General features: G+C 38.7%; 2 pseudogenes; both read right to left on the reverse strand.

The window, feature by feature from the left end:
* Window positions 1–474: 474 nt before the first annotated feature.
* Window positions 475–1,484, reverse strand: LOC102284304 (metalloendopeptidase OMA1, mitochondrial pseudogene; annotated as a pseudogene).
* A 96-nt stretch (window positions 1,485–1,580) lies between these two features.
* LOC138990736 (metalloendopeptidase OMA1, mitochondrial pseudogene) lies at window positions 1,581–8,209 on the reverse strand (annotated as a pseudogene).
* Between the last annotated feature and the right edge of the window lie 16,476 nt (window positions 8,210–24,685).

A 24,685-nucleotide genomic window follows, 5' to 3' on the forward strand; every position in this document is an offset into this window, starting at 1 on the left:
AGTAAATTTTTTAAAAGTGTAATATGAGTTTATTCTGTGACATTTTCCTCATTGCAGATATTTTAAAATGAATTGAAATAATCAATGTTTCATAAAAAGTAAATACATTAGAAGAATCTAGATAATACCTGTAATACAGACGGCTTTACTCTGAGCATCCACTTTTGTTTTCACTGCAAACATCCTTTTTTAAAAAGTTATATAAAAATGGTAGATTGCTGCATTCTACACGGCCTGTGTCTCGTCTGGGCTCAGTCATGTCCAAATCTTTGCAACCCCATGCACCACAGCCTGCCAGGCTCCTCTTTCCATGGAATTTTCCAGGCAAGGATAATAGAGTGGGTTGCCATGCCGTCCTCCAGGGGATTACCCCAACCCAGGGATTGAACGTGTGTCTCTTGTATTGGCAGGAGTATTCTTTTACCATTGTGCCACCTGGGAAGTGTCCTGTGTCTCAAACATTTTAAATTAACTTCAAGCTTTTCCCTCAACTCTAAATGTTAATGACATTTGCTTCTGTTTTTAAATGGGAAGTGTATACATTTTTTAAAACAGTGATATTTAGGTCTTCTCTGCCTGATTCTTCAAAAAAAAAAATGCTTCATGCTGAGTTTGAATAGCGACTGAGCGTCTGGTCCAGAAAGTGGTAGGTCATTACAGAGAACCAGCGGTACACATCTGTCAGCTCAATTTCCATGAAAAGGGTATTCCATACCCTTTCTGGCAACTTGAGATGACTGTGGAGGCTACCTGCAAATTCCATCTGCTGTCAAAACACTGGCCTGGCCCTGACATCCACACAAGGCTTTGCAGCAAGCTCTGGTCCAATTCTGTCCGTTTCAGCCTCCAATGTCTTACTGTATGGTCAATCAAACATATGCTCCTGCAATATAGATTTTCCCCAAAGTGCCAAACTATCTCAAGGCAAATGGCCCAGCTCACTGTGTGAAAAATCAAACCTAAGAAATCCAATAACTCAGCCAAGCTAGTCTTTTTTATTGCAGGCTGCCCAAGTACTGCATGTTCTATTTCATAGCCTGGAAGGAAGAAAACTTGATGAATACCAGTTACACTATGTAAAAACCTAGTGAAGATAAATATTTGTCCATTTGGAATTACAAAAGAAGTGCTGACTTTGGCAGCACATATACTAAAACTGGAATCACAAAAGTTTTTATCTGGGGAATCAACCACATGAATAATCCAGTTGATCTCAGAGATCCCTAGAATATCTTTATTGCATTCAGTTACATGATAAACAGTGTCTTGTCCTTAACGGTGAAGTATTGTGTGTCTTTCTTTTTTTTTCTTTCCTATTTTATTGAAGTATAGATGATTTACCATGTTGTATTAATTTCTGCTATACAGCAAAGTAATTCAGTTATATAAATAGGTTCTTTTTCATTTCTTGTCCATTATGATTTATGACAGGATACTGAATATAATTCCCTGTGCTATACAGTAGGGTCTTGGTAGTTATTCATTCTATATATACTAGTTTGCATCTGCTAATCCCAAAGGCCAAAGGGGAGAAGGCGGGGGAAAGAAAGATTGAGAGTTTGGTCCTCTTTCTCAGCATATCATTTTAAAATTCTTCCATCAAAATATTCCTGTTCTGATATAATTCTGAGATGTTCTTTCCCCAGTTATAGTAGCTTGCTCTTTCCCATGATTGGACTTACTTTCAGTTGAGTGAAATAAAGCCACTACAAGTAGTAACCCAAATAATAACTTCCATTTTCGTCTTCCTTACACATTCTTTAAATAGTTCCTTCTTGTTAGGAGGAAACGTTTGTCACCATTTCCTTATACCCAAGAATACTTACAATGATTACAAGTAGTTTCTACACTGATTTAAGAATTATCAAGAGAGGAATTGGACAAGTTGAAACCATGAAATGAGGAAACTCCTGATGTCTCTTATGGGAGAACAATTTGGAGGGCACAATTTTGAAAGAGCACGGATGAACACAACTTCTTTTATCTGTGGCTGCCTTGAAAAAGAATCATTCAATGCAGTAATTTTTGGGTAGTCCTCCAAATTTCCTTGCTCTTGGTACTCAAGAGGCATACTGTTCTTTTGTTACTGAAAGTCCTATAGAAATAAAAATTTCCAAGCAGAAAAGGAAACTTATTAAACTGATTTATTCCCAGGCCTGGGTACTTGCTGTATGGTTTGTTGTTGTTGAGTCGCTAAGTCATGTCCGATTCTTTGCAACACCAGGCCTCCCTGTCCTTCACTATCTCCTGGAGTTTGCTGAAACTCATGTCCATTGAACCAGTGATGCCATCCAACCACCTTATTCTCTGTCGTCCCCTTCTCCTCCTGCCATCAACCTTTCCCAGCATCAGAGTCTTTTCTGAGTCAGCTCTTCCCATCAGGTGGCTGAAGTATTGGAGCTTCAGCTTTAGCATCAGTCCTTTCAATGAATATTCAGGGTTGATTTCCTTTAGGATTGACTGATTTGATCTCCTTGTAGTCCAAGGGACTCTCAAGAATCTTCTCCAGTACCACAATTCAAAAGCATTGATTACAGCTAGTGTGTTACATTTTCTCCAGTTGGTCAATGAATTAAATCAGAAGAAAGCGCAATTTATCAGACTGCAGTTCACAGGTGCTTATCTTTCTTTTTTGATTTTTAAAAAATGTATTTGGCTTCATCAGGTCTTAGCTGCAGCACGCGGGCTCTTGTTGCGGCATGTAGGCATCTCTCTAGTTGTGGTACTGCAGAGAGTTCAGGCTCAGTTTCAGGCTTAGTTGCCCCACAGCATATGCAGTCTGAGTTCCTGCAGGCATGTGTGCTCAGTCACTTCAATCGTGTCTGAGTCTTTGTGACCCTATGGCCCACCAGTCTCCTCTGTCCTTGGGATTCTCCAGGCAAGAATATTGGAATGGTTGGCCATTTCCTCCTCCAAGGGATCTTCCTAACCCAGGGATGAATCCATGTCTCCTGCATTGCAGGCAGATTCTTGACTTCTGAGCCACTAGGGAAGCCCTTAATTCCCTGATCAGGGATCAATCCCATGTCCTCTGTATTAGAAGGCCACGTCTTAATCACCGGACCAGTCTGAAGCATACCTTCTTTTGCTTGATTTATCCAAACAGTGACAAAAGTGATGAGTCCCTCCAATTAGTGGTTGTGTTTGTTTGTGTGCTTTTCTGAGTGAGGTAGTAAGCTTTTTCTCCCTTAGTAAAAACTCAACGAAATAAAGGGGTTTGGCTTGATTCCCATTATAACACCAACACCAGACACAATACCTGCAAATAATAAATGTTCAATAAATATATTGGGAGAAAGAATGTATGAATGAGGAAAGCTGTTTCTTGAATGCCCATTAAAGCACTAAGGCATAGTCAATAACCCTTGAACCAGAAATCAAATGCTCAGATTCAAGGCACAATTCCATCTGTTTTCATTATCTATCCTTTCATAAATCTTGAAAGCTCTGAGCCTCAACTTCCTATTTGAGAAACAAGCAACTATCTATTTCATGAGCTACATCTCCTAAGACTTGTGAGGCTCCATCAAGATAATGCAGATGAAAGCACTCTGAGCTTTAAGCTGGTTTATAAATACATGATCAGACATGGCATGTCACCCTGACATCAATCAGGGAAATAATTTAAAAAGTGAGTGGGAAGTGTAAGGAGGTAAAGAATGCTTAATTTGCCAGAATTCTCAGGGCAGTATGATACATAAGTGGAAGAGAAATTTGATAAGATAGGAGGTAAGATCTTTTACCATTCCCATTCCAAGAGCCATATTCTACTTTCAAATCATATTCAATAAAACTTTCCTCTAAGAAGGTCTACACTTAATGACAGACCTTTTGAATATAGAGTGCAATAGAAATATGGAGCCAGAGGTATGTTGCCTGAGGCACAGAGGATGAATTTTTTCCAACAACTTTCCCTAGAAATTAATCAAAGAGACAATATTTTATTTCTTTAAACTGTCTACCAAAGATACCAAATTAAAAGGCTCCCTGGGATGTACACATATTGTCATGGCCCAATCACATATATAATCATATCAGAATCATACTAGACTGTATCAGATTTAAAGAAAATATGATCTTTGTCCCATAAAGTTTGAATATATTAATGTAGGTGGAACCAAGCTCAATCTTGTTAGGTAAAAAAGTTAATCTCACATAACAATATGGGGACAAAGCCAAAGTCAGAATCCAGTATTCTCCATCATGTTGTGCAAATGTTTTATAAGTGATTACATTTTAATTATTGATTCAAAAGCATTGAACAGATCAGGCCTTTGTACCATGTTTTTCCATTCCCTCTCTCCAAATGGACGGCCTACATTTAAACTAGACAGATGAAAACTGGTAACAGCTTGCTAATGGATGTCAGAATTGAAGCTCATTTTATTCAAGGGTCCCTTCATTTATTCTTTAATTCATCAAACATGTATTAGATGCTTAAATGGTCCAAGCATCTGGAGTTGCATAGGGAATTACAGTAAATACAAACAAACATTGTGTGTATGTGTGATCTGAAATGTTTACTAGTTGTGGTCTGAGAGAAGAAACACACCATTAAAATAAAACATTTGGCTCTTGGGCTAATTTCCAAGATAAGTTTGAAAAAAAAAAGTTCATTTTCTGTGTTCCCTCTTCACGACTGTTGAATTGGGAATATAAAGCCACTAGACATTTGACTGCAATATTTCATTTCTCTTGTACAAATTAAATAGAATACTGACATTCAAATTATGCCCACTCTCATCTTGATACTTTTCCAAGATTACCTGAAAACTTTAAAACAGTTTGAAACGGACTCCCCTTTACATTAACTCATGCATTCAGCATTCATTTACAACACCCATCATGTGCCTGGCACTGTGAGTAAGTGCTGGGACAGGGGCACTAAGACACAAATGAGACTGCTCCAGAAGAACTCACTGTTGTACATAAGCAGCAATTGAACAGACTGCAATTCAGAGTGATAGTACAAAGGTTTCAATTCTATCAAGATACAGATGATACACAGAGGCACACGGAGGAGACTGAAGTTAATTGGACATGGGTGTTCAGAGAAGGCTTCCTAAAGAATGCTAAGTTACATTTGGAAAGAAGAATACAGGTTGAAGATAAGAGATGGTTATGTCAAAATGAAGGTTTAGCATTCACCAAGGAAAAGAAGCCCACAACAAACTGTGTTCCCTGGGAACACAATTTATAACTGCTGGGGCAAAAAAATGCAACGTAGTTACGGTAAAGTTATTTTAGATATGACTAACTTGAGTACAACAAACCCATCTTCTTTTGATCCCCTAGCTGAGGTTTGCCTGTAGTTGTCCACATTCTCTGTTTCTCCTTCAGACTGTTTTGCCTTTGTGATCATACAGTTACAATGTGGCTAAAAACAACAATGTGCATGTACAAAATAAGGCTAACTTAATTTAGAATTTACTGTATGAGTACCAAGATAGACTAGGAGAGGATATTTTTATCGCTATGCAAAGTTTTGTTCAAGATCTTTGGCCGTCTTTACAATTTCCCCCCCATTATCTTATTTTCTAATACGTTTTCCATCTTTCCTCTTCTTCCCTCTTCTCCTTCCCCTCGTCTTCCTCCCTTTTGTTCTCTCTTCCTATTTCTTCTTTCCTTCTTTTTTTAAATGGATGACCGTCTATGTCTGTGACTATATACCAAAGCTATATACTATATATTGTCTATTTACTGTATAGCAAAGACTTTCATCTGACTGAGTAATTTTAAATCTGTGTTTCCAGAGTTCTTTGGAACTTCTTGTGGAGAAATCATCCTGGGGATGACTAATCCAATGGCATTCAGGCTCACTTTCTTCACCTGGTCTCAGGCAGCCTCACAAAAATCTGCTTTTTAAATTGGGGCTTTGAGAAAGATTTCATTTGAAAAGAGAGTTCTTATGCTTCTTTTTAAAATCACTCTTTCCTGTCTAGCTCTCATCTTCTGAGGATAAGCTGAGGCAAACAGAGAAGCGATAGGATCAATACTGTTTAGTGACCTAGACAGAACTACACTTACACATGGGTCTTTTTCCCAGGGATCTCATCCCTTTGGGTGACTCCAGGTGAGGGTTCTCCTGTGCCACATGGCCCACTTAACAGGCAGTATCTCTTAGAGGAGTGTAATGAAAAGGGTGTCACCATGTGCTACGTGTCTTCCCCTAAGTGTAGATTTAACTGCCTCCTAACCACCTTTAAGCTTTATTTATTTATTTAAAAATATTTATTTGGCTGCATCTAGTCTTCATTGAGGCATGTGGGTTCTAAGGTGTCTGGGCTCAGTGAAGAGCAGGCTTAGTTGTCCCCCAGCCTGGGGAATATCAGTTCCTACCTACGTGACCTACGTCACCTGCCTTGGAAGGTGTTGGAAGGTGGATTCTTAACCACTGGACCACCAGGGAAGTCCCTTCCTTGTAGCTTTAATAAGAAATACTCTAACTCAATTTGGAAGATATGAACTATGAATTTATTAAATTAACTATGCTGAGTCATGGAAACTATATACACACACACACACACACATATATATATACATATGTACATATGTATACACATATATATCTATATATTTCTTGAAATGGAGTTTCTTATCAACTTCTTTGGGGATTGGGGACACAAACAGGCAAGCATCTGAATTTTTCAGTGCAACCAGATGTGGAGTAGTCTTGTTGCTATGAATTGAATTATGTCCCTCAAAGGATAAGTTGAAGTTCTACTCCCCATTACCTCAGAAAGTGAATTCAAGTCTGTTGGAAATAAGATGGTCTTAGATGTGACTTATAAATTAAAACCAGGTCATGCTGGAATAGAGTAGGGCCCTAACCCAACACAATTGGTGTCCTTATAAGAAGGTGGCCACATGAAGACACAAGAGACACAGAGAGAACACCATGTGAAGATGAAGCCTGAGATTGGAGTGATGCAACTGTAGTCCAAAGAATACAAAAGATTGCAGCCATCATTAGAAGCTAGAAGGACATTGTAGACTAGACTCTTCCTCAAAGTCCTGAGATGTACCCAAACCTGATTTTGAACCTGGTATCAGACTTCTAGCCTCCAGAATTGTGGAACAACAAACTATTGTGTTAAGACACCAGTTTGCAGAATTTTACTACAGCAGCCCCAGGAAACTGATAGACATGCTAAGGCTCACAGATGAATAAGACATCATCGACCTTGCTGGGTGTCTGGCACACTGTTGGGAGTAGGTGACATCTGAGTTGGGCACTCAGGAGGGAGTCGGAGTCAGCCAAAAGGAAAAATGCATTCATAACAAGGAAGAAAGCAGGAGCAAAGGACAGGCTTTGGAAAGGTCTTCTCGTGTTTGAGTAATGCTGAGTAGCTCTGTAGAGCTCCAGTGTGGAACATGGGGTTTGGGCAAAAACTGATGCAATGCCTTTTTGCAACAGGAGAGTTTACTTAAATCAAGAAAAACTTCAAGTTTTGGAATCACTGTGTGTGTCTGTCTGTGTGTGTGTTTAAATATATATTTATCCCCAGATGGTTTTTCTTTCTTTCTTTTAATTTCTTTTTAATTATGGCAGCTATTCTCCAAACATGTTTTTGTTTATCTCAAACTAAGTATACAGTTTCAACATATGGAGCATATTTTGTTTTACTTCAGTTTATCTTAAGAAATCAGCTTTCCTAACTCTTATTGGCAGTGAACCCAAATGATTTCTTACGTTTTCTTTTCCGCTCTACTTTCTTCTCCTTGTCTTTTTCTTTTAGTTATGATTTCTCTCTATCTTCATCACTCTCACTTTGTCTCCATTCCTCTCTCCCTCCTTTTCTTTTTCCCTTCCTTCCTTCTTTCCTTGTTTTCCTTTTCTTTCTGGGAGGTCACAAAAGATTTCCCTTGTGGATGAACTAGGCATTTAGTGGCATGAACCAATAGTTCCTTGGCTTGTGGACATTTAATCAGCCTACAAAATACACAAAATGGAAATAATGTTAATAAACAAGTCAGGGATATTATTTGCTTTTTCATTTATAGTATTATGAACCTGGAATTTGAGTCTGTTCATAATCTAGCCCAAACAATTTTATCAGCCTTGTTTTGTATAATGCATTTTCAAACCTCAGTGTATTCAGCTCTCCTATCATTCTTTTCCTTAAAAAGCTAGTGTTCATCCTCTCAGTCTACAGCATTCCACTTACCCTTCAAGATCCAGCTCAAATATTCCTTCCTTTTGACACATTTTATGATGATTGCTGGCAGAATTAATCTTTTTCTTCCCTGGATTTGCTAGAACTTTGTATGTTCCTCCAGCCTTGCTTTGTTATGATTGGTTTTTATTTTCATACACATCTCCTTCATTAAACTGATGTCAAAAATGGTTTCTCATTGTCCCCAGATCTGCAGTGTCCAATATACAGAAATTCAGTTCAGTCACTCAGTCATGTCCAACTCTTTACGACCCCATGGACTGCAGTACTCTGGGCTTCCCTGTCCTTCACCTACTCCTGGAGCTTGCTCAAACTCATGTCCATCAAGTCAGTGATGCCATCCAACCATCTCAATCCTCTGTCATTGTCTTCTCCTCCTGTCTTCAATCTTTCCCGGCAGCAGGGTCTTTTCCAATGAGTCAGTTCTTCGCATCAGGTGACCAAAGTATTGGAGCTTCAGCTTCAGCATCAGTCCTTCCAATGAATATTCAAAGCACTCCATAAATTCTCGCTGAAGACACACTTGAGTGAAACAGATTGTAATCCTCATACCAGAAGCAAAAATCTTGTCTTTAATATCCATGCAACTCTTTCTTAAAGTCATTTGCAGACTTCACAATGTGAAAGGCACTAGAAATGTCAGAAATTGGGCATTTGTGGCAGGAAGCCATTTAGGATGCCAAATATAAGACTGATAGGAGAAAAAATAAAATATTGTTAGAGAACTTATCCTTTCTTGGTGTGTATATTCATGTAGCAGAAACTGGGCAATCCAGTGGACTTCAAAAACAATGCAGGAACACAGTAATACATTCATGAATATTTCTGCAGTGACACTGGAAGAAAGTTTTACCATTCAAACCAACTGTGTAATCAGTTACACTATGCTGAGACAGTTTTTGACAGCACTGTTCTGTAAATGACTCATGAAGTCTGCTATAAGAATGAAAGTAGTAGTGGCATATATGTCACGTATACTTAATATGGGCTTCCCAGGTGGCTCAGTGGGCAAAAATCCACCTGCAGTACAGGAGATGCAGGAGACATAGGTTCAATCCCTGGGTCGGGAAGATCCCCTGGAGGAGGACCCAAAGGGTCACAAATAGTCAGACATGACTGAAGTGACTGAGCACATACATATACTGAATATGTCTGTGAAAGTGAAAGTCACTCAGTCGTGTCCAGCTCTTTGCGACCCCGTGGACTATACAGTTCATGAAATTCTCCAGGCAAGAATACTGGAGTGGGTAGCCTTTCCCTTTAGGGGATCTTCCCAACCCAGGGATTGAACCCAGGTCTCCCACATTGCAGGTGGGTTCTTTACCATCTGAACCACAAGGGAAGCCCAAGAATACTTGAGTGGGTTTCCTATCCCTTTTCCAGCAGATCTTCCTGACCCAGAAATCCAACCAGGGTCTCCTGCATTATAGGCAGATTCTTTACCAACTGAGATATCAGGGAATCCCAAATATGTCTGTACTTCCCTAAAACAGAGCCTATATCTTTTTTCTTAAAACACTCAGCACATTATTTAACACATTGAATATGATCTAAGAAGAGCTTTTGAAGGAATGAAGATTGTCTAATCTAACATATAGCAGGAACGGCACAGTCCCCGGCTTCATGGTTACGTGTGTATTACGTTAATTCAGTCGTGTCTCTCTGTGCTACACTATGGACTGTAGCCTGCCGGGTTTCTCAGTCCCTGGAAATCTCCAGGGAAGAATACTGGAGTGGGTTGCCAAGCCCTCCTCCAGGGATCTTCCCAATGCAGGGATTGAACCACGTCTCTAATGCCTTCTGCATCAGCAGGTGGATCACTGTACAACTAGCTGTCAACTAGGAAGCCCTGGATATATTATATACTTACGGGTAATTTGAGTTGTTGTAAGGCAGAAACCAACACCATTCTAAAGCGATTATCCTCCAATTAAAAAAAAATTTTTTTTAAGGAAGGAGACAAGTCTCTATCCCCATCTCTGACACTGGGGAGAGGGTGTGGTGCAGTCCTCACCAGACAACAAACCTGGGAAGAAGGTGGGCAAGATTTTCAGGTAGAAAATTGTTTCCTACTTATTGCTGTTCAGTTGCTAAGTTGTGTCCCACTCTTTGCAACCCCATGGACTACAGAATGCTGGGCTTCTTTGTCCTTCACTATCTGCTGGAGTTTGCTCAAATTCATGCCTGAGGAGTCAGTGATACCATCCAACCATCTCATCCTCTGTCACCCCCTTCTGTTCTCAGTCTTTTCCAGCATCAGGGTCTTTTCCAATGGCTCTTTGCATCAGGTGGCCAAAGTATCAGAGCGTCAGCTTCTGCATCAGTCCTTTCAATGAATATTCAGGGTTGATTTCCTTTAGGATTGACTGATTTGATCTCTTTGCTGTCCAAGGACTCTCAAGAGTTTTCTTCAGCCCCACAGTTCAAAAGCATCAATTCTTCAGCATTTAACCTTCTTTATTGTCCAGCACTCACCTCTGTACATTACTACTGGAAAAACCATAGCTTTGACTAGATGGACACTTGTTGTCTTTTGCCACAGGAACACTCACCTACCAAACCATCAGTCACCAGCTTACACGTTTCTCTCCTGTTCTTCCTTCACTTAGCAGTGGGGAGAATTCTCTGTCCTCTGGCTTATGAAACAACTGGGTTTCTCTAGCTCTCCCCACTTCAGCTAAAGAAGCCCATATTTATAATCATCAACCTACAAATGGACAATCGTCAGTCGGAGGGTAGCTTCTTTAGAAACAGCCAGAGGCTGAGTATTTAATACTTTGAAGCATATTTTCACCACAAGTGTTAAGCTAACGTCTGTTAAGAATTGTCTCCAGCTCTGTCACTGTGGAAACAGAAGCTCCTCCGTAAACCCCAATTTCATGCCCTGAAAAGATTCCACTCAGTGCTAAGGCTTTAAGAATAGTTTAGGGGAAATGTTATAGTCTTTTAAAATAAGAAATCAGCAAACTTCCACAAATCTTCACGTCAACATAGTGATTTCTCATCTACAAAGCACTTTCCGCTGGTTAGCTTTGCCTCTGTTTGACTTTAAGCCACAGAACAACCACATTGGTTAGAAAGAGTTTGTTGTGGGAACCTCTCTTATACTTCATCCAGTTCCATTGACAAAGCTCGGGTCCTTGAAAAAACCATGCTCCTCTCACCACCAGTACCTTCTCCCATTGTTTTCTCTTTCAGGACTTCCCAAGGGAAACTTGCCCACCCTCTCCCCCTTTGTTTAGTTAATTTCCTCTTATGCTCCAGATGTGAACTGAAAAGCAAATTTTTCAGCAAAGTCTTCCCTGACCATCCCTACTTCAAATATTTCTTGTGTACATGGGGATAACACATAGAATCACGTTTCTGTCTTCCAGAATATCTGAAATCAGTTTCTAGCTATTCATTTTTCCATATCATTATGTGAATACTTGCCACCTTACTAGGTTACATGTCATTTCTGTGCTTATAACTCGGTAAATACTTGAGAATGAAATGAGGGACCACCATCCACCTTCCTTTCCAGCTGAGAAATTTGAAGCTCAAAGCACATGTCAAAGATCATGTTGCTAATAAGAGTTTTTGATGTCAGAGAGACCTAAAATTTCCAATTTTAGCATTGGCATTACTCATTTGGATGATTTTCTTTGAGTCTCTTGTTATCTGTTATCTGTTGAATTCATATAATAGAAATTAAGAGAATTGTTAAGTTCTATAAGAAATAAATTGCATATAGTGTCTGTGTACCCTGAATATAGTCTTAACAAATCCATTCATGTCTTTTAAGTCTACTAGTTGGACCACTGATTCTAGTCTATGAAACTATTTTTATATTGTTCAAAATCATTAATATCTCTTCTTACAAGGGGAAAATCTGAAGCAAAAGGCAAGTAGTAAGTGCTAAAAGCAATTGTTTCCCTTCTTCCTTTTGCATTTAGCTCATAATGTAGTGACAGAGAAGATTATGACATAAAATTTTCAAGGCAATAGAAATGGAAGCAAGGCTAATATATATTTAGTTTATTTATCATCTTCCTAAATGCCTGATATGCTTGTTGCATTGTCAGTCATTTACATTAACAAGGATTGTTTGAAAGACAGGCTCAAGAAGGAGATATTTTGGAGAAAATGAAAAATTTCTCATGGTAAAATCAGAGAGTGAAGTCAGAGTGTTTTTACTGGCCGATTTCCTAATGGATGGAGCTGAGGAAATGATACTAGTTAAAGAAGTTGCCTGGAGAGAAGGCTTATGCAGTTTTAAAAATAAGGAAAAAATGGAAAGAAAAGGAATATAGAGAAAAAAGAAAAGAAAGAAAAAGTAAGCATTGTAATAGCAAGAGATACTTCACTCAGATTTCTTGACACTTAATCTTGTGTTTGATCCATCAGGCCACCTGGGGTGCTCTATAATATTATGATATCCAATGTATAATTTATATCTTCTATATTATATTCCTAGGCTATTAGGGTAGAATACAGACCCAGGATATTTATAAAAATTGTAGCATATAAAAAGCAAGGGGATATAAAAACATTCTACTTCAAAGATTCTATTTCAGGCTGAAAATGAAAGGATATTGTGAAATCCACACATATATGACTTAATATATATTTTCTAGTTCATTTAATTTTAAAACTGCTTTAATACAGCTATATTAGAAGCAGCAATTATCCATATTTAAAATTTTGGCTGGAGAAAGCTCAAAGCACTGACATAGGTAGCAAGATGTTTGTGTATGAGAACATGCAGGGGAATTGAAATCAAAGGAACTGGGATCAAGTTATAGCTATGCCGCTTATGATCTTTGCCACATTAAAATTAGAAAATGAAATATAAGTTAGTAATGCCTACATTATAAGATAGATATGATTAAATAAGATCAAAAATAATATGAATAACTTTTATACACTAATACTTTTAGTCTTGGAAGAAAAGTTATGACCAACCTAGACAACATATTAAAAAGCAGAGACATTACTTTGCCAACAAAGGTCCATATAGTCAAGGCTATGGTTTTTCCAGTCGTCATGTATGGATGTGAGAGTCAGACTATAAAGAAAGCTGAGCACCAAAGAATTGATGCTTTTCAACTGTGGTGTTGAAGAAGACTCTTGAGAGTCCCTTGGACAGCAAGGATATCCAGCCAGTCCATCCTAAAGGAAATCATTACTGAATATTCATTGGAAGGACTGATGTTGAAACTGAAACTCCAGTACTTTGGCCACCTGATGTGAAGAACTGACTCATTGGAAAAGATCCTGATGCTGGGAAAGATTGAGGGCAGGAGGAGAAGCGGACGACAGAGGATAAGATGGTTGGCTGACATCACCGACTCAATGGATATGAGCTTGAGTAAACTCAGGGAGTTGGTGATGGACAGGGAGGCCTGGCATGCTGCAGTCCATGGGGTCACAAAGAGCCAGACACAACTGAGCAACTGAACTGAACTTTAGTCTAAATCTAATAAATACTGTTTGCTTTTTTTAAAAAAATAGGAGACAAAAAGATAAAGTATTTTAAAATACTAAATGATGTCCAGCAGCATAGCTGCTGGAAACAAGAAAATAAATGTGCTTTTCTTATCAGCAAGTTCCACTGTCATCCACCATGCACCATTTTCTTTCCTTCTCTACCTTTACCTCAGCTATTTAAGGAAAAACATAATAATGTTTCATTTCATTTCACCCAATAAGGGTGAGGCCAAGGCCAACCTTATTCTAAAGAAGACTGAATATCATACATGCACATCTACACAAGCTGGTGATCTTCAGGGAAGAGAAGAATTCAAGCATTTTTTTAAATTTTATATATATATATATACACACAGTCACTCAAGTCATTATCTTTTTCTTACTGCACTGGCTAAAACATCTATTACAATATTGAATAGAAATGATAAGACTGAGTATCATTGTCCATTCCTTTCAAGGAAAATAATTTGAATATTTTATCATTAAGTGTGGTATGAATTCTATGATTTTCACAAATGCCCTTTATTAGACTAAGGAATATGACTTCTGTTTCTAGATTAATGAGACTCTTTTTCCAGGAATTGATACTGGATTATGATACATTTTTCTCTACACCTACTGAGAGAGTCATATTTTTTAGCCTGTTAATGTGGTTAATTAAATTGATGAGGTCAATTATTAAAATATTAAACCAATCTGGCATTAGTGTGATAGAACAATTTTGATCATGATGTATTATCCTTTTTATATGTGATTTGACAACGAAACTGCATTAAGAATCTTTGGATATATATTCATAAGAAATGCAAGCCTGTAATTTCTTTCTCTTATAATCCGCTGGATCATGGAAAAAGCAAGAGAGTTCCAGAAAAACATCTATTTCTCCTTTATTGACTATGCCAAAGCCTTTGACTGTGTGGATCACAATTAACTGTGGAAAATTCTGAAAGAGATGGGACTACCAGACCACCCGACCTGCCTCTTGAGAAATCTGTATGCAGGTCAGGAAGCAACAGTTAGAAGTGGACATGGAACAACAGACTGGTTCCAAATAGGAAAAGGAGTACGTCAAGGCTGTATATTGTCATCCTGCTTATTTAACTTCTATGCAGAGTACATCATGAGAAACGCTGGACTGGAAGAAACACAAGCTGGAATCAAGATTGCCGGGAGAAATATCAATAACCTCAGATATGCAGATGACACCACCCTTATGGCAGAAAGTGAAGAGGAACTAAAAAGCCTCTTGATGAAAGTGAAAGTGGAGAGTGAAAGTTGGCTTAAAGCTCAACATTCAGAAAACAAAGATCATGGCATCGGGTTCCATCACTTCATGGGAAATAGATGGGGAAACAGTGGAAATAGTGTCAGACTATTTTTCTGGGCTCCAAAATCACTGCAGATAGTGACTTCAGCCATGAAATTAAAAGACACTTATTCTTTGGAAGGAAAGTTATGTCCAACCTAGATAGCATATTCAAAAGCAGAGACATTACTTTGCCAACAAAGGTCCGTCTAGTCAAGGCTATGGTTTTTCCAGTGGTCATATATGGATGTGAGAGTTGGACTGTGAAGAAGGCTGAGTGCTGAAGAATTGATGCTTTTGAACTGTGGTGTTGGAAAAGACTCTTGAGAGTCCCTTGGACTGCAAGGAGATCCAACCAGTCCATTCTGAAGGAGATCAGCCCTGGGTGTCCTTTGGAGGGAATGATGCTGAAGCTGAAACTCCAGTACTTTGGCCACCTCATGCAAAGAGTTGACTCATTGGAAAAGACTCTGATGCTGGACGGGATTGGGGGCAGGAGAACAAGGGAATGACAGAGGATGAGATGGCTGGATGGCATCACTGACTTGATGGACGTGCGTCTCAGTGAACTCCGGGAGTTGGTGATGGACAGGGAGGCCTGGCGTGCTGAGATTCATGGGGTCGCAAAGAGTCAGACACAACTGAGTGACTGAACTGAACTGATAATTTCTTTGTCTGGCTTTGGCATGCAAAGTACACTATCTTATAGAATGATTTGGATGTATTGTTTCTTAAAATTTCTGGATGAATTTTTAAAGAATTATGCTTTTTCTTTCTTAAATACTTGATATAATTCACTATTAAATCAGCTTGGCGTAAAGTTCTCTTATGCAAAGGTTTTTTTTTTTTTACTACAAGTCAATTTTTAGAATACGTATAGTAATATACTTGTTATTTATATCTTCTTTCATGAGGTTTGGTATTTATTGTCTTTCAAAGGATGTTTTCATTGCATCTAAGTAATTGAACTTTGTGAGCATTTTTAATTACCAAATATAAAATGTACTCATGAAAAGCAACCTGAAAGATTTTGAAATTTATAAGGAAATAGATCATGGTATTTTACTGCTTAAATCATCATAGTATTTCCTATTGGACTCCCTATTGAATTCAAATTTCACTAGAATCATACAATGTGGCCTATTAAATATCTTAAAAATTGAAGCTTCTCCATGACGTTATCTTTCTTCCCTTGGCAATTGGGCTTTATGTTTCCTGTACCTACAAAGTTATCTCCAAAGACAGAGCTTCACACAAGTCATTTTTCTCCTGGAATATTTTTTCTATGATTATTATATGACTGCTTCCCAAAATTCAAGTTTCAACTCAAATATGACTTTCTTAGGAAGTCTTTCTTGGCTATGCTTGTTCAAAGTTATGGGCTTACCTCTGTAGTAGTCAGAAATCTAAGATGACTAACAATTACTCATATCCATATATAATCCACTCTCTTTGAGGGTGGATAAGCTCTGTGAATATATTAGAATATCGCTGTCAGGATTCATGCCATGTTATTTGGCATGAGGGAGTATGTAGATGGAGGCTTCCCCGGTGGCGCTAGTGGTAAAACCCCCCTGTGCCAATTCAGAAGATATAAGAGATGTGGATTTGATCCCTGGGTTGGGAAAATCCCCTGGAGAAGGGCATGGCAACCCACTCCAGTATTCTTACCTGGAGAAACCCTTGGACAGAGAAGCCTGGTGGGCTACAGTCCATAGGATTGCAAAGAGTCGGACAGGACTGAAGCAACTTAGCACACACAGTATGCAGATATAATTCAAGTTCCTAAAAAGTTGACTATAAATTAATCCAAAGGTCAATTATTCTGGGTGCCTTTAACATAATCAAGCAAGTTCTGTGAAAAGCATAAATATCCACCTATTTATATGGAAGAAACAAAAAATCATTTTGTAAGAGAGTCTACAGAGATTGTCAAATGACATAAGCCTCAGGATGGCCTCCACGATGCTGAGATTACCTCTGGCCAACAGCCAGTAAGAAATTAGGACCTTAGTCCTACAATTGCAAGGAACTAAACTCTGCCATCAACACTAATGTGTTTGGAAGAAGATCCTGAGCTCCACATGAGACTGTAACTTCAGTTTGCATCCTGATTTCAACTTAATGAGACCTTGAACAGATTGCCCGGTTAACTCATGCCCAGATTCTGGATCTAGGAAAATTATGAATTGATAAATCATGTTATGTTAAATTGCAAGATTTCTGGGAATTTGTTATGCAGAAATAGAAGATGAATGCTCTCAATTCTCTATTACAGTCTCTATTACACTGCATTATTTTATTTCCTTCATAGCTTAAAACTTTGAAGTTATCTTACTCATTTTCTTGATTATTTCATTGTTTATTTCAGTATTTACCCCCAGAATATACATTCTACTAGAAGAACAATTTTGGTTGTCATTCTGCCAGGTTGATCCTTGCCATTCTGGCTGTTTGAGAGGTAGATTGGAAAGAGTTATAAATCTGTTTCTATTTTTCTGTGAAAAAAGAGAGTAATACGTACTGTATAATACTGAGATTTTTCTCAGTGGGACAAAATCTTTCTTTGGTATTCTTCAATTTTCTAAATAATTAAATATGAGGGAAAGTCTAAAAATTCTTCAAAATGAGAGAAATGCCAAGCCAAAATTTCCCATAAATCAGAGGCATCCTGCTCTGTTATTTTTCAAATAAGCTAAGCAACATTTCAGTACAGAATTTTTACTTTGCATAATGAATATATATATATATATTTTTTTTTTGTATTTTCCCTTTTTTTGTTATTGTGACCACATGTGGTAATGGTGCCAGAACATTCCTCCCTTCTTTGTTTCATGCCCAAAGTGATCTTCATACTCAGAGTTTCCAGCAGATCTGTCTATTTTGTGAATTCTCACTATTGTTATCCTGAAAAGGTAATCAGCAACTGGCTGAGCCAAAAGGAGGGACAGAGAGCTACAAGATTGTCTTTTGTCCTGCTACAGGAAGAATTTAACTCCTTTACTGAACTCGCAAGCAAAAAATACACTGATTAATTATTTTAAAATCATCATATTTTCAGGTAATATATTCCCTTCAGGCAAAAATTCTTCAAGTCCAGAACTTTGTGGCTCATTATATTTATCTTCAAAATCTTCAGATCAGATCAGTCGTTCAGTTGTGTCTGACTCTTGCGACCCCATAAATCGCAGCATGCCAGGCCTCTCTGTCCATCACCAACTCCCGGAGTGCACTGAGACTCATGTCCATCCAGTCAGTGATGCCATCCAGCCATCTCATCCTCTGTCGTCCCCTTCTCCTCCTGCCCCCAATCCCTCCCAGCATCAGAGTCTTTTCCAATGAGTCAACTCTTCACATGAGGTGGCCAACGTACTGGAGTTTCAGCTTTAGCATCATTCCTTCCAAAGAAATCCCAGGGCTGATCTCCTTCAGAATGGACTGGTTGGATCTCCTTGCAGTCCAAGGGACTCTCAGGAGTCTTCTCCAACACCACAGTTCAAAAGCATCAGTTCTTCGGTGCTCAGCCTTCTTCACAGTCCAACTCTCACATCCATACATGACCACAGGAAAAACCATAGCCTTGACTAGATGAACCTTTGTTGGCAAAGTAATGTCTTTGCTTTTGAATATGCTATCTAGGTTGGTCATAACTTTGCTTCCAAGGAGTAAGTGTCTTTTAATTTCATGGCTGCAGTCACCATCTGCAGTGATTTTGGAGCCCAGAAAAATAAAGTCTGATACTGTTTCCACTGTTTCCCCATCTATTTCCCATGAAGTGGTGGGACCAGATGCCATGATGTTCGTTTTCTGAATGTTGAGCTTTAAGCCAACTTTTTCACTCTCCACTTTCACTTTCATCAAGAGGCTTTTTAGTTCCTCTTCACTTTCTGCCGTAAGGGTGGTGTCATCTACATATCTGAGGTTATTCATATTTCTCCTGGCAATCTTGATTCCAGCTTGTGTTTCTTCCAGTCCAGCGTTTCTCATGATGTACTCTGCATATAAGTTAAATAAACAGGTTGACAATATACAGCCTTACAACAAAATCTTACAACTAAACAAAGAAATGCCACATTAGCTATCACCTTGAATTCAACAGTGTTGCCACATCCAGTCTTTACTCTTCCTCAGTGTCTAATTTTGTGGCTGTTAGCAGCTGTAAACTTGTGACAAAGGATATGTCACCTTCAAATTCCAGGTCTGCAGAATGTCACAAGATTACGTTAGATAAACATCTTTTGCTTTCAACCAGTCAAGCTGCTGGGTGTAAGCCCCAAATCCCAACTCTCCATTTAAACCAGTTTCAGTAACACCATCAGAATCCATTCCAAGATTTTAAACATGGCAAACATCTTCAAGCATATGTCTAGAAAAGAAGTACTAATATGTTTCTTGTATGAGTTAAAGGATTCTAGACATTACCCTATTCAAAATAAATGTATTTCCCATTGATCTTCATTGTACCTACAATTTTACCATTAAATTAAAAAAAAAAATTGTGCCCAAGATTTACTGCTTACAAAATGATGAAAATAATATACCAAATCCCTCGTATGTTTGCAACTTTGTTTCCTGCAACATAAATCTAGCCTAATCTGGTAGGTAGAAAAGTACATTGGGAAGAGAACAGCCAGGTAATCCAGGTTTAAATCTTGTATTTATTTCTTATTGAAATGACAACTTTTGGACCAGAGTATCCTCACATGTTAAAACTTAATAAAATAACACTTGCCTTACAAGACTGTCATTAATATATAATGTAAGAAAAAGACCAACACAAAACATGATTATCAGTAGTTATTATTGTTTTTATTTTAGTGCTAGTTGTCCAGCCGTGTCCTACTCTTTATGACCCCATGGACTGTAGCCCACCAGGCTCCCCTATCTATGGGACTTCCCGGGCAAGAATACTTACGTGGGTTGCCATTTCCTTCTTTAGGGGATCATCTCGAACCTGGGTCTCCTGCATTGTCGTCAGATTCTTTACTATCTGAGCCACCAAGGAAGGTGACCTATTAAAGTATTTATTGTGTTCTCTATAGACAGTTCACTATAGATACATGGAGATGGAATGGGCTTGTTTTATGTAACTTCCAGGGTAAAATAAGAATCAAAGAAAACCATAGGAAGAAACAAAGTTTACTTATTTCTAAAGAAAATAAAAACTAAATTATTAATCATTTTAGTATTGTTGTTGCTATTATTTATTGGCTGACTACTTTCTCTGGGGAAGTTATTGTGCTAATTGCTTACATGTATTATCCTATTGGGCTTCCCAGGTGGCACTCATGGTAAAGGACCCATCTGCCAATACAGAAGGTTATCTTCTCTGGGTCAGGAAGATCCTCTGGAGAAGGTAATGGCAACCCACTCCAGTATTCTTTCCTGGAGAATCCCCATGGACAGAGGAGCTTGGTGGGCTACAGTCTATAGGGTCACAAAGAGTCAGACATGACTGAAGCAACTTAGCAGCAGCAGCACTATCCTATTAAATCTTCACAACCCAGTTATTACCATTTTATGTGAATCATACAAAGTTCACAAAGAGCTTTGGAACTATGATCTAATCTCAGATATGTCAAATTATGGGAAGTTGTCACCAGAAATTTCTCCAGAAAAGGCCAATTTATTCAGAGAATTGCAATTCGGGGTCTACAACCATGGTGTGCTTAATCACTCAGTCATGTCAGACATTTTGTGACCCCATGGACTATAGCCCACAAGGCTCCTCTGTCCATAGGATTCTCCAGACAAGAATATTGGAGAGGGTTGCCATGCCCTCCCCCAGGGGATCTTCCCAACCCAGGGATCTAACCCAGGTCTCCCGCAATGCAGGCAGATTCTTTGCCATCTGAGCCACCAGGGAAGCCCTTGTCAACCATGGTGAGACATACACAAGTCCAAAAGGAGGAAAGGAGAATGTTTTTATAGAGAGGAAAAGGAAGTTAGGAGATCTATATTAAACAGACAGCCTATGGCTTTTCATTGGATGAGGTAAGTCGTTCTTCTTCTTGTGGGCTTTGCTATGTTCATAGGATGTGAGAGCACCCCCTTATGGTCTTCCAACTCTGTTTAATTGGACTTCTTTTCATTATTTTTTTTTTTCTAAAGGAAAACAATGAGATCTTTAGGACAGCTAACTTGGATGTACAAGGTAACTGTCAATTAAACTTTGTATAACCTCACTTTAAGAACCTCACAAGATGCTAAAGATTTATTAAGGTATGGAATCTAGATTCAGTGTTATGAAGGTCTTACCTGATACCATGACATTTATTTCAGATGGACATTTGAGAATTTTGAGGATGTCATACTAATCACACAGTGCTAAAATTTGAGAGTATTTTATGCTATTGTGGTTTATTTGGTCTTTGTTTGCTTTTCTGGCGCAGAGCTCTTAAAAAATCTTGGAATTCCCTAAATGATAAGTGCAATAAAAGTGGTTTCTGTTATGTTAATGAGGTGGCTTTTGGAAGGCACTTAAAGAGGACAGCTGGTCACCAGTGGATCCAATCAGGGATAGGAGCTTTCAGTCCTATCCCTGAATTTTAGGAAGAGAGGGAGGCTAGAGACTGAATCAAACTGTAATGGCCACTTGATGTAATCCATCATGCCTATGTAATGAACCTATGTAATGAAGCCTTAATGAAAACCCAAAAGGATGGAGTTTAAAGAGCTTCCTGGCTTCTGAATTTGTGGAGTTGGGAAGAGTGGTACATTCAGAGAGATCATGAAAGCTCCATACCCTTTTGCTATAGCATGCCCTAGGCATCTCCTTCATCTGGCTATTCCTCAGTTACATCCTTTCATAATAAACCTATAGTCTAGGGAACGGCTCTAGCAAATAATTAAATCCAAGAAAGGAGTTGTAGTAATCTCTACTTTACAGTCAGTTGATCAGAAGTACAGTTAACAATCTGGGCATGGGAACTGGTGTCTAAAGTGTGTGGCTGTGGGAGGAAGGGTATTCTTGTAGGACTAAGCCCTTAACCTGTGGAATCTGATGCTCCGCATCAGATTTTATAGTGTCAGAATTGGGTTGAATTCTTGGCCACCCTGCTGGTGTACCAGAATCACTTATTTGAGGTGTGAAGGAAACCCACCATTACACCATATCAGAAGTGAGCCTTAGAACACCTAAAGAATTTTCAAAAATAATTGAAGACAATAAGAAAAGATATAACTATGGATCAGAAGATGACCACAGACTGCAAAACTTGCTATAAATACATATTTAATAACATTTGAACATCCCATGAGATTAGTTTTAAAATGATTTAGAAAATGCTAATAACATTATAAAAATTATAATGCCTCTAATATATAATGATAAATAAAAGTATAATGTCTCTAATAGAGTAGTAGTAAAGAATGTTCAAACTACTGCACAATTGCACTCATCTCACACACTAGCAAAGTAATGCTCAAAATTCTCCAAGCCAGGCTTCAACAGTATGTGAAATGTGAACTTCCAGATGTTCAAGCTGGATTTAGAAAAGGCAGCGGAACCAGAGATCAAATGGCCAACATCCACTGGATCATCACAAAAGCAAGTTCAGTTCAGTTCACTTGCTCAGTCGTGTCTGACTCTTTGTGACTCCATGGACTGCAGCATGCCAGACCTCCCTGTCCATCACCAACTCCTGGAGTTTACTCAAACTCATGTCCATTGAGTCTGTGATGCCATCCTACAATCTTATCCTCTGTTGTCCCCTTCTGCTCTAGCCTTCAATTTTTCCCAACATCAGGATCTTTCCCAATGAGGCAGTTCTTTGCATCAGGTGGCCAAAGTATTAGAGTTTCAGCTTCAACATCAGTCCTTCCAATGAACACTCAGGACTGATATCATTTAGAATGGACTGGTTAGATCTCTTTGCTGTTCAAGAGACTCTCAAGAGTCTCAAAACACCACAGTTCAAAAAGCAACAATTTTTCAGCGCTCAACTTTCTTTAGAGCCCAAGTCTAACATCGATACATGACTACTGGAAAAACCATAGCCCTGACTAGATGGACTTTTGTTGGCAAAGTAATGTCTCTGATTTTAATATGCTGTCTAGGTTGGTCATAACTTTCCTTCCAAGGAGTAAGCATCTTTTAATTTCATGTCTGCAGTCACCATTTGCAAGAGAGCTCCAGAAAAACATCTACTTCTGCTTTATTGACTGCTCCAAAGTCTTTGTGTGGATCACAACAAACTGTGGAAAATTATTAAAGAGATAGAAATATCAGACCATCTTAACTGTATCCTGAGAAATCTGTATGTAGGTCAAGAAGCAACAGTTAGAACTGGACATGGAACAACAGACTGGTTCCAAATAAGGGAAAGAGTATGTCAAGGCTGTATATTGTCACCCTGCTTACTTAACTTATATGAAGATCACCTCATGTGAAATGTTTGGCTGGATGAAGCACAAGCTGGAATCAAGACTGCTGGGAGAAATACCAATAACCTCAGATATGCAGATGATACCACCCTTATGGCAGAAAGCAAAGAGGAACTAAAGAGCCTCTTGATGAAAGTGAAAGAGGAGAGTGAAAAAGTTGTCTTAAAACTCAACATTCAGAAAACTAAGATCATGGCATCTGGTCCCATCACTTCATGGCAAATAGATGGGGAAACAATGGAAACAAGGAGAGACTTTATTTTCTTGGGCTCCAAAGTCACTGCAGATGGTGACAGTAGCCATGAATTTAAAAGATGCTTACTCCTTGGAAGAAAAGCTATGACCAACATAAACAGTATGTTAAAAAGCTGAGACTTTGCCGAGAAAGGTCTGTCTAGTCAAAGCTATGGTTTTTCCAGTAGTCATGTATGGATGTAAGAGTTGGACTATAAAGAAAGCTGAGCGTTGAAGAACTGATGCTTTTGAACTGTGGTGTTGGAGAAGATTCGAGAATCCCTTGGTTTGCGAGATCAAACCAGTCAATCCTAAAGGATTGACTGAGTGTTCATTGGAAGGACTGATGCTGAAGCTGAGACTCCAATATTTTGGCTGCCTGATGTGAAGAACTGACTCATTGGAAAAGACCCTGATGCTGGGAAAGACTGAAGTCAGGAAGAGAGGGGATGACAGAGGATCAGATGGTTGGAAGGCATCACCAACTCGATGGACTTGAGTTTGAATAAACTCTTGGAGTTGGTGATGGACAGGGAGGCCTGGTGTCCTACAGTCCATAGGGTCACAAAGAGTCAGAGACAACTGAGGGACTGAACTGAACTGAACTGAATAGAGTAGTTACATTAAGGGGATAAATAGTATATGGAAGATGTTTTTTAAAACATGTCATGTGGCATAAGATCTAGAGTTATAAGACTTCAATTAGAAAATTTATTTAGATATCTATGTTATGCTAGCTTGTGCTCAGTCGCTCAGTCATGTCCCACTCTTTTCAGCCCCATGGACTGTAGCCTGCCAGGCTCCTTTGCTCATGGAATTTTCAGGCAAGAATACTGGAGCAGGGTGCCATTTCCTACTCCAGGGGATCTTTCTGACCCAGGGATCAAACCCACATGTTGCATCTCCTGCATTGGCAGGTGGGTTCTTTACCACTAGCTTCAACTGGGAAGCCCCATTATGCTAGAGATACTAGATTATATCTATTTTCCTCATCTTTGTGAACTTAGATAATCTACTCACCTACCTTGAATACATTTTCCCTGTAACTGTAATTATTGACAGGGGGAAAAAAGATGATTTATATGAAGATACTTTATAAATAACCCAGTGATCT

This window comes from Bos mutus, chromosome 14 (genome assembly GCF_027580195.1).
Source record: "Bos mutus isolate GX-2022 chromosome 14, NWIPB_WYAK_1.1, whole genome shotgun sequence".
Taxonomy (NCBI): Eukaryota; Metazoa; Chordata; class Mammalia; order Artiodactyla; family Bovidae; genus Bos; species Bos mutus.